We start from the raw sequence: 10,626 nt of genomic DNA on the forward strand, positions 1-10,626 counted from the left end.
ATTTGCAGCACCGTGACGGAAGGGAATCTGAACATGCTTGAAGACAAGAAAGTCAGGCCTGTTCCCAAGGCCTGAATTCAAGCCTAAGAGCTGGGAAACATACTCGTTATATCCATTTTAAAGATAGGATTTATACTTCCATACACATAGTCAGTCCATATTTTGTTGGGTGTGGTTATTCATTTTATTTATTGTTTTATTCATTGATTTACCATTTATTTCATTGACTCTGATGACCCCCTCTAACATTTATTACATTGTTTACATCCTATCACAGCATCCAGATTTGTAAATATGTTCTCCATCATGCCTGACTCCCAGGACTCTCACAGAAAAGGAAACATTAAATTTTTGGCAGTGTTGGGATGTGAACTCAGGGTTTAGCAAGCCCAATTCACGAATGGATGAGTGTCAGCATGGCAGCCTTTAGGCAATGAAGCTGTGAAGTGGTTCCCATGAGCTGAGATCCAGCCCCAGGTTTGGCTAAAACAGTGATGCATGTATAGGCAGAGTGTGGTATACAAATAAATATATATTAGTAAGGAGCATCAGAGCAGTCTATCTATGATTGAATGGCACCTACTACATTCCTACCAACTCTTAAGCATTTATTATATCGCCATTGAAGGAATATTATTCTTTTCATGCATAATAACCTATTAATTAAGTTCAATCAGCATCCTAGGATTATTGCATCCAATTTTAGACTAGACCGAAGCATGAACTACTCTTTCAATTGGTATTCCTATGCATAGGAACTAGTCTTTTGTGATCTCTTGCCACTGGTAGGTGTCAGTACTGGGATTTGAACCCGGGGCCTATGTTCACAGGTTGGCCTATGGATTCCCTGATAGCAAGCCAGCATTCAGGTATGGCAGTTCAGGTCCACTTTGCAGCCATGTTATTCAGACCCAGGATGGTCACTGTGCAAAGAAACAAATGTAAAACCCTCAGCTCTCTGCAGCTTGCCACTTTTTGTGCTATGCTACGTTTTTTTTTTTTCCTGCAAACCCTCTGGGCCTAGGATCCCTGGATTGACTATGGGTCCAAGGATGCCCCACCCTAGGGCGATTGAAGCTGAGGCAGAGTTGCCATGACCTGAGTTCAAGCCCGTGTTGGCAAAATAAAGAATAAATAAAAAAATTAATTAATTATTTAACTAAATTAAAAAAGAAATAGCCCTTGTTTTGAATTTCTACCAGTTTTCTTCATTAACCTGGGATTTGAACTTAGGGTCTTGGTAAATATGTAGCAATGTGAGGGAAAGTGAAGATTTGCCACTACTTGAGTTCAAACCTCATGCAAATCCAAAAATAAAAATTAAGTCACTGAGCTCAGCAGGGGGAGTAGTTGTGGAGTTGGGAGGGAAAGAATGGTAGGGAGAAAACAAAGGAGGATGCAACAATGCTCAATAGGAAATGTACTCATTACCATGCTCATTTAAATGTAACCCCTCTGTACAACATTTTTACAATAAAAAAATGAAAAAAGTAGTGCGCAGACAAGCATTTTGGGGGTAAAAGAAAGGTGTCTGAATCGTTGTACAAAATTCTACAGTGTGTTTTTTTTAAATGTTCATTATGTAACTGAATAAACATAACTGCTTCCATTAAAAAAATTAAGTCACTCTCTTGGAACTGGGGCCAGTATTTCCATCATTGCTGGTATTGATCTCACCATCCAGGTAACTCTTTTGCACCATGGGTGAAGGCAAAGCTCCCTGTCCTTGAGGAAAGAAATTCAGGCTAGAGTTCCCAGCGTCTGAATGAAGGCCCTGCAATGGAAAAGCTATTTTTATATATGTGTAATATATGATATATATTTACATATGTATGTTTATTACATATATTATAATTTTTATTATTGATTTTGTATTTTATTTTTTACTTTTCATTTACTTATTGTTTATTGTATTTAGTATTATTATACACATAATATTTAGTACATGTTGTATATCTATTATAAATTTATACACAATAGTTTAAGACCTTGACTGGTTTTTCATTAATATTTTATTAAGTGTTGAAACATGATACATGATTAAATGGAAGCATTTGTCACAGTCTTCACATGTTTAGAGTCTCTTCCAAGTATGAACTTTGTCTTCTTTATCTTTAGAACCTTCCTATAGGAATTTTTTAGATGATTTATACTCACAAGCCTTTTCTTCGGGATAGTCAAGTTGAAGAATAAATTTGTAAGGGTGGGGCTAGAAATGTGGCTTAGTGGTAGAGACCTGGCTCAGCATGCATGAATGGTAAGGTTTGGATCCTCAGTGCCACATACTCAGAAAAAGCCAGAAGCTGTGGAGTGGCTCAAGTGTTACAGCACTAGGCTTGAGAAAAAGGAGCTCAGAGACAGTACCCAGGTCCTTAGTTCAAGTCCCAGGTCTGGCAAAAACAAAAGGCCAGATGCCTGTGGCTCACAATAGGAACCTTAGCTTCTCAAGAGGCTGAGATCTGAAGACCACAGTTCAAAGACAGCTTAGGCAAGGAAAACCTGTTAGACTCTTATCTCCAATGAACCACAAAAAGATCACATGTGGTCCTGTGGGTCAAGTGGTAGAGTGTTCAGCTTGAGCTGAAGAGCTCAAGTACAGTGCTCATGCTTGAGTTTGAGACACAAAACTGAAAAAAAGTGAGGGTTAAGCAAAGTCCTTTTCCTTTTTGCTAATTAGAATATACTCTGGAAAAATGATTGTTCACGTACACCAGAATTGGAGTTAGAGCTCAAGGTTCAAGTGTAGTCCATCCATATGCACAGCCTCTCAGACTCTAGCATTATAACCTTGTGTCCTACGGTTCTGAAAGGTCCAATGTTGAAAGGCCTAATATGCTGCCCAAGCCCTTTGTGATAAGCAGTTGACTTGTAATGCCAAAGTTATTACAGTTCTGAACCTAGGAGAGCACAAGTAGCTCATGCCCATCACCCTAGCTCAGGAGGCTGAAGTCTGAGGATCACAGGATGAAGCTAGCCAGGGCTGGAAAGTCTATGACACTCTGACTTCTACTGCTGAAAGGTCAGATGTTCAAGAGCTTCCTGTGTCTCCCTTGGTAGTGAGAAGTTGCTTGCACTCTAAACTTTCTTAGAGTTCTTGAGTTATAAAAGCAGGAAATAAACATCAGTGACCAATCCTGGGTTCAAATGAAGTTCTCAGCTTCCAAGCCCTAGTCCTGTTAGCAGGAAGAACTCCAGTGTAACAATATTTGAAGGAAGAAAACAGTTTCAAAAGCCAAACTAGGTAAAGAGACCTAGGCCTACAGGATTAGGAGGCAGAATGTACACACTCAACAGGGAAGTGAGCTGCAAAACCACTTCATTCCAGACACGGCCAGCAATGAGGGGAAACTTGAAACTTTTGTCAGAGTTACACCAGGGACAGGATTTTCTCAGCCTCTTCAAACAATGACTAATTAACCTTCCTTCCTCAGGTGAAGGGAACCTCAGGCTATCTTCAGGTTAACAATAGAGAGCCTTGCTCTTTGGTCTTAGGGAGTGGGTTTTTGACTCTCCATCTGTCAGATTTGAAGGCCCTTCTTCTACCTCTGCCAGTCAATTCACCTTCCTTCATTCTCCACATCATTAATGTAAATCCCCAGTCCAAGGAGAGGCAGGGCCCTTTCTTTTCTGACTCCAAATACCTGAGTTATAACCTGGCTCTGCCCTCTTGACTCTGGGGACCTTGGATGCCTGAGAAGTGGGATACAGTCTTCCTGCTCTGTGGTTGTGTGAAGACCATGTTGGTGTCCTGGCACACTGCAGAAGGCCTCATGACTGGGGAGTGTTCCCTTTTTTCCTCCTGACATCCAAGACAAATTCTGGCTTTTTCTTGAATGTGCTACTGAGGAATCAAACCTAGGGCTTCTTGCATACTAGACAAGCACTCTCTCACTAATCCACATTCCCAGCCCCCTCGTCCTTTTCTTAATGGTAGTTTTTACATAAGTATGCTACCATTTTATGTCTCCAATTTTAGTTTTCTGAATACTGGTTACTTCTAAGAAACCTGATCTTCTCTTCCCCTGCCTGGTTTGTGACTGTTCCTGCATTGGCCTCATAATAAAATGTAAATAAAGGCTGCTGAGGGTGACCTGCTTCAGGCAGATGGCTGCACAGATTGTTGTGTATATGTTTGTTAACACTCCTGGACCTTGAACTCAAGATCTGGGCACAGTCCTTGAGCTGCTTTACTTAAGGCTAGCCCTCTAACACTGGTATCATATGGCTATACTTCTGGCTTTGTTACACTGAAGTTGGACAGGGCTCTCAAGGACTTTTCTGCCTTGGGTGACTTTGACCATGATCCTCCTATCACAACCTTGTAAGTATCAAGGAGGACTTCTGAGAGCCACTGGTGCCTGCCTAATCATTGGTCTTGCTGATGTTCTTGAACGGCCCAGTGAGTTCCCTATCTTCGGGTTGAAGTGCTGGGGGCTGGAGCCAACAGTTTGAATCCTGGTCCTGCCACCTCCAAATGGCAGGAGATCCTAAGAAACTCATTCTTATCCATATAAATACCAATGGAATGTGATGTATGTCATGATTGAATGGGAAGTTCATAAATGATTCTCGGATAAAATTGGAAACAATTAGATTATAATACACTGATCAGTTTTAATTAGTACTTTATGAAACATTTAAACAATCACATTCATTAAATGGAGGCATAATGAAACACCTCAGAATTGGGTGTCACATAGTAAGAGGTGAGTTAATTTTTATATTCCATTTTCTGAATGTAATTTGGTATATGAAACTAGGATATATTATAAATCAATTATTCAAACAGTTTTTTATCAGAAATGTTTATAGAAAATATAGAGATAAATCCAAATTATATATATTTGAAGACAGTGCTTGGTTAGTCCTCTTCTCATATTCCCCATTCCCTTCATGAGAATAATACACATTGTAAGGTAATGCTTAGACTGCTTTGGTGAAATAAGTTGACTTTAAACCAGTGAGTTACTCTATGCTGCATTTTGTTTACTTTATATCCAGAAAATCTAAACTCTTACTTTATCATTTTCCTTTGGCTTTATACTCAGATTTAATCTCTGATGGGTGACAAATAAAGATATAAACATTTTTTAACAGTGGCTAAATTTAGGCTGTGGAATCTAGGTACAATGCAACTCATGAAGATAGTCCTCATAAGTCATGAGACCCTGGTATCAAAATGTTAATCAATGCTTACTGGTGTCATGCTTATGAGATTTTGTGTATTATGAACAGTGGTTATTAGAATGCTTTTGGATTCAACATCGTTTCATGGGTTAGGAACAGAAGAGAGACATTATACTCAGAACAAAATTTAAGGAGTCATCCAAAATTAGTTACCAAGATATACATCATGTAACATAATGTTTTAAAAATGCAAACTAAAGGAAATAATTTATGAAAAACATCAACATTTACAATAAATACAGAATCACTATGACTGATTTTTCTTTTACCCCAGTTGCAATACGGCTTACATAATGACTTTTCTGGTGATATGTTTAATTAGGTCTTGATATTTAGTTGGAGAAGTTATGTTTTTTCATTTATTCATTTGTCAGATCAAAGATGAAATGAATTCCATGCCAGAGTCAACATCCATAATAATGTTACGGATGTATCCTGGTACTTTGCCAAAGTTTCAAATCAGCTTGAGTAACTGGGGTCTTTTTTTGGGTCTAAATAAATAAGTATGCAATTTTGACAGTACTAGAAAGATTTTGACCACCATTTGTTAAGCTATATTTTCCAGAAAATACTTCTCTCTTTTCATGAGACTTTTAATTTCATTTATATCATGTGTTGATATTCTCCTTTAGATTACCCACATTTAGTCTTCTACAAAGTGTAATTTGGAGCAGTTTAAAGTTATATACACTCATGTACACTGCTCAGATTCTATTATTTGCATATTTTTTCTTGTTAAATCAGTAGGAATTCGTTCTCAATATGGATAATATTGGACTTATTCATTGCTTTTCTGAATTTGTTAAGTATGTCATGATTTTGTTATTTTATTCTTTTAAATATGTGCAGATCTCACTCCACAAACAGTCACATTCATTTTAAACAATTTGATCCATTCAAGGGATTTGCTACATTAGGTTCATCTAGATGAATTTAATTACAAATTAATACAACCATATTTCTGAGACACAGTTATCTTTATGGCTCTACTCCAAGTTAACATGTATTTGAGGTTTTTGTGCTTAAAAAAACTGGGCACAACATGTTTTTGTTCCTGGGGGACTTCTACTTTGTTGATTGTTTTTCCAGTTGTGGTGACTTCAATATATGTGTGCATTTTATTTCAATTGTTTTGTGTCAATATTTTATTTCATATAACAGAAATTACAAAAATAGTAAGTGATTTAGAATTATTCCAAATAGATTCTAAGAGAGACACTTGAAATTTTGTGACAACTGGGAATGGGCAGGTCTTCATAGTGGAGGGGATAGCAGAATAACAGACATTGTTTGACATGATTTTAATTCTTCCTCCTCTTGCCTCACTATTTCCAATGGTATTACTTCAAAGTCTTTTGTGGAAAGAAAATATTTTTGTCTGTATGAACTCAGAATTTTTTATTCAATTGGGACACATTGTACATTTATATTTCATTTTAACTCAAAAATCTTCTTTCCTTCATTTAAAATAACAGTTATGAATTTATAGTGCTAAAGTAGCATCTACTAATTTATACGAAATGGTCCAAACTATTTTCACTTCACACTATATGTAATATAGAGTGTAATAATAATAATGAGTAATAGAGTATGTAATAATTCCCTTTGGGGAAAGTCAATTACAGTGGGTTTTTGTGAGATACTGAGTAATAGTAAAACATATTTGGTTCTACTAAAAAATTCCTAGTTACATCTAAAAATTACTCATAGTTATAAATTAATGCTGAACAAATAACATTGTTTATTAGAAAAATCCAGAAGTTTCAATACGCTTGTTTTTTTAAACTTGTCTTGAATGTGGGCTTTGGTGGCCCATGCCTGAAATCCTAGCTACCCAAAAGTCTGAGATCTGAGGATAGTGGTTCAAAGCCAGCATGGGCAGAAAAGTCTGTGAGACTCTTATCGCCAATACATCTCTTGAAAACTAGAAACGGCACTGCTGCTCAAGTGGTACAGTGTTATCCTTGAGCTGAAGGGCTCAGGGACAGTGCCCAGGCCCAGTGTTCAAGCCCCATGACAGGCAAAAAAAAATGGCATGGATTTTTACTTTATTATTTCATGATTTTTAATGTGAAAATATATACAGAGGGTTTACAATTACATGAACAAACTACTGAGTACATTTCTTATCAAGCATTGTTGCGTCCTCACTTGTTTCCCCTTCCCATCCCTTCCCATCTCCCTTTCTGCCCCCACCTCCAGCCCCCTGCGCCAAAGTTGTAAAGTTCGATTTTTGACATAATGTCTTGTACTTGTCATTGTTGCAATGGGTTCACATGTATCCCAATTAGTTTTTTCCTTCCCCTCCCCAAATTATACCAACATCAAATACAGTGAAAATAGAGGTTATATCGTGGGGGAGGGACATAAAAAGCAACAAAGAAATCATCTTGTAAATATGCTAGAAACAACAGCAAGAAAGAAAAACCATTTGAGTCCTTATCCTGGTGTTCATTTCACCTACCATCAACTTGTCTGAGAGATTGTGTTTATCACTGACATATACTAGTTATTGCAAATAAGGGAAACCATGGAAGCTATGTTTCTTTGGCCCTGGATTAATTCACTTAACATAATATTTTCCAAGGCTTTTCATTTCCTAACAAATGGGGCAATGCCATTTTTTCTGATGGAGGCATAGTATTCCATTGTATAGTATTCCATTGTATATGTATATATATATATATATATATATATATATATATATATACATATATATATGTGTGTGTGTGTGTGTGTGTGTGTGTGTGTGTATGTGTGTGTGTGTGTGTGTGTGTGTTTGTGTGTGTGTGTATACATATATGTATCTATCTATCTATATATATATACACCACATTGTTTTACTGTAAAATTCCGTACAGAGGAGTTACAATTACATGGGCAAGGTAACAAGTACATTTCTTATCAAGCATTGTTGCCACATTTTAATCAATCCATTCATCTACTGAGGGGCATCTGGGTTGGTTCCATATCTTGGGTATGGTAAATAATACTGCAATAAACATAGCGGTGCTGGTAGCTTTAGTATGGGCTTGTTTGTGATCATTTGGTAAATGCCCAAAAGTGGAATTGCTGTGTCATAGGGGAGCTCTATATGTAGTCTTTTGAGGAACCTCCATATTAGTTTCCAAATGGTTGAACAAGATTACAGTCCCACCGACATCTTTTCCAGCTTCTGTTGTTCTTACAGTTCTTCATTATAGCCATTCTAACTGGGGTAAGGTGGTATCTCAGTATAGTTTAGATTTGCATTTCTTTAATTGCTAGGGAGGTCGAGCATTTCTTCATGTATCTATTGGCTATCCTTCTTTCCTCTTCAGAGAAGTTTCTCTTTAGTCTTCAGCCCACTTATTTATTTGGGAGTTGTTTCTTTGAGGATTTGTTGTTGGAGGATTTAATTTTTTGAGTTCCAGGTATATTTTAGATATGAGACCCTTGTCCATTGTATGGCTAGTGAAGATCTTCTCCCAATCCGTGGGCTTTCTATTGATCTTGCTAGCTCTGTCCGTTGCCATGCAGAAGCTCTGCAATTTCATGCAATTCCATTTGTCCAACCTTTCTTTGATCTGTTGTGCTTCTGGGTTTCTATTAAGAAAATTTCTGCCTGCGCCAATGACACATAAATTATCTCCTAGTTAGACCTGCAATGTTTTCAGGGTGTCTGCTTTGACTCTGAGGTCTTTCATTCATTTGGAGTTGATTCTTGTGCAGGGTGATATATATGGATCTAGCTATAGTTTTCTACAAGTGATTAACCAATTTTGTCAGCACCATTTACAGACGAGGCTCTTTCTTCCGTTCTATTTTTTAGCTCCCTTATCGAAGACTAGGTGGCTATAGGTCTGTGGCTTCATTTCTGGGTTTTCAATTCTATTCCACTGGTCCTGAGGTCTGTTCTTGTGCCAGTACCAAGCTGTTTTGATTACTATGGCTTTGTAGTAGAGTTTGAAATTTGGTATTGATATTCCTCCACCACTTTTCTTTCTGTTAATGATCTTTTACGCTATTCAGAGTCTTTTATTGTTCCATAATTTTTTGGATTGCCTCTTCTATTTTCTTGAGGAATGAGTTTGGAATATTGATAAGCATCACATTGAATTTGTAGATAGCCTAGGGAAGTATTGCCATTTTCACGATGTTGATTCTGCCAATCCAGGAGCATCGGAGGTTTTTCCACTTTCTAAGTTCCATTTTTATTTCCTTTTTCAGGTTTTTAAAGTTTGCATCATAAAGATCCTAGGTATAAAATACCTAGGTATTTTATTTTTTATTGGTTATTATGAATTGAGTTGTTTTCCTGATTTCAGCCATGCTTTTCTCATTGTTGGCACACAGAAAAGCCATTGATTTTTGATAGTTAATTTTTTCCCTGCTACTTTGCCAACGTTTTGAATCAGCATGAATAATTTCGGAGTGGAGTCGGTGGGATTACTTAAATACAACATCATGTCATCTGCATATAGGGAGAGTTTTACATTATCTTTCCCTATTTGGATCCCTTTTATGTTTGCATCTTGTCTTTTGCTGTAGCTAGGCATTCTATTACTAAATTGAAGAGAAGTGGAGAGAGTGGACATCCTTGTCTCGTTCCTGAGTTCGGAGGAAATTGCTTTAGTTTTTCACCATTAACTATAATGCTGGATGTAGGTTTGTCATATACAGCCTTTATTGTATTGAGGAATGTTGACTGGATTCATAGTTTTTACAGAGCTTTCATCACAAAAGGATGTAGGATTTTGTCAGTGCTTTTTCTGCATCTATTGAGATAACCATGTGGTTCTTATCCTTGCTCTTGTTGATGTGATGAATTTTATTAACTGATTTGCATATATTGAACCAGCTTTGCATCCCTGAAATGAATGCTGTTTGATCATTGTGTATGATTTTTTGGATGAATTGTTGACATCCATTGGCCCAAATTTTGTTGAGGTGTTTTGAATCAATGTTCATCAAAGAAATGGGTCTACAGTTTTCTTTCTTTGATGAGTCCTTGCCTGGTTTTGGGATAAGGGTTCTGATGGAATCATAGAATGAATTCTGTAATGAACTTTCTCTTTCAATTTTATTGAAGAGTGGGAGGAGTATTGGTGTGAGCTCTACTTTGAAGGCCTTATATATTTCCGCTGTGAATCCATCTGGTCCTGGGATTTTCTTAGATGGGAGGACTCATTGCTGTTTCTATTTCTATGCTTGATATGGGCATGTTAAGTTGATTTAACTCATCTTGTTTGTTTCGGCATGTTAAGATTTGCTAGGAAATGCTACATTTCTGTCAGGTTCTCAAAGTTATTCGCATAATGGTTTGAAAAGTATTCCCTTATAATTTTTTGAATCTTGGTTGTTTTTGTGATGATGTTTCCATTCGCATCTCTGAGTTGACTTTATTTTTAAATTTGGGTGAGTTCTTTTCTTTTTCTGATAAGATTTGCTTAAAGGTCT

The sequence above is a fragment of the Dipodomys spectabilis genome, unplaced genomic scaffold, assembly GCF_019054845.1.
Source record: "Dipodomys spectabilis isolate Male_0828 unplaced genomic scaffold, ASM1905484v1 ptg000152l, whole genome shotgun sequence".
Lineage (NCBI taxonomy): Eukaryota > Metazoa > Chordata > Mammalia > Rodentia > Heteromyidae > Dipodomys > Dipodomys spectabilis.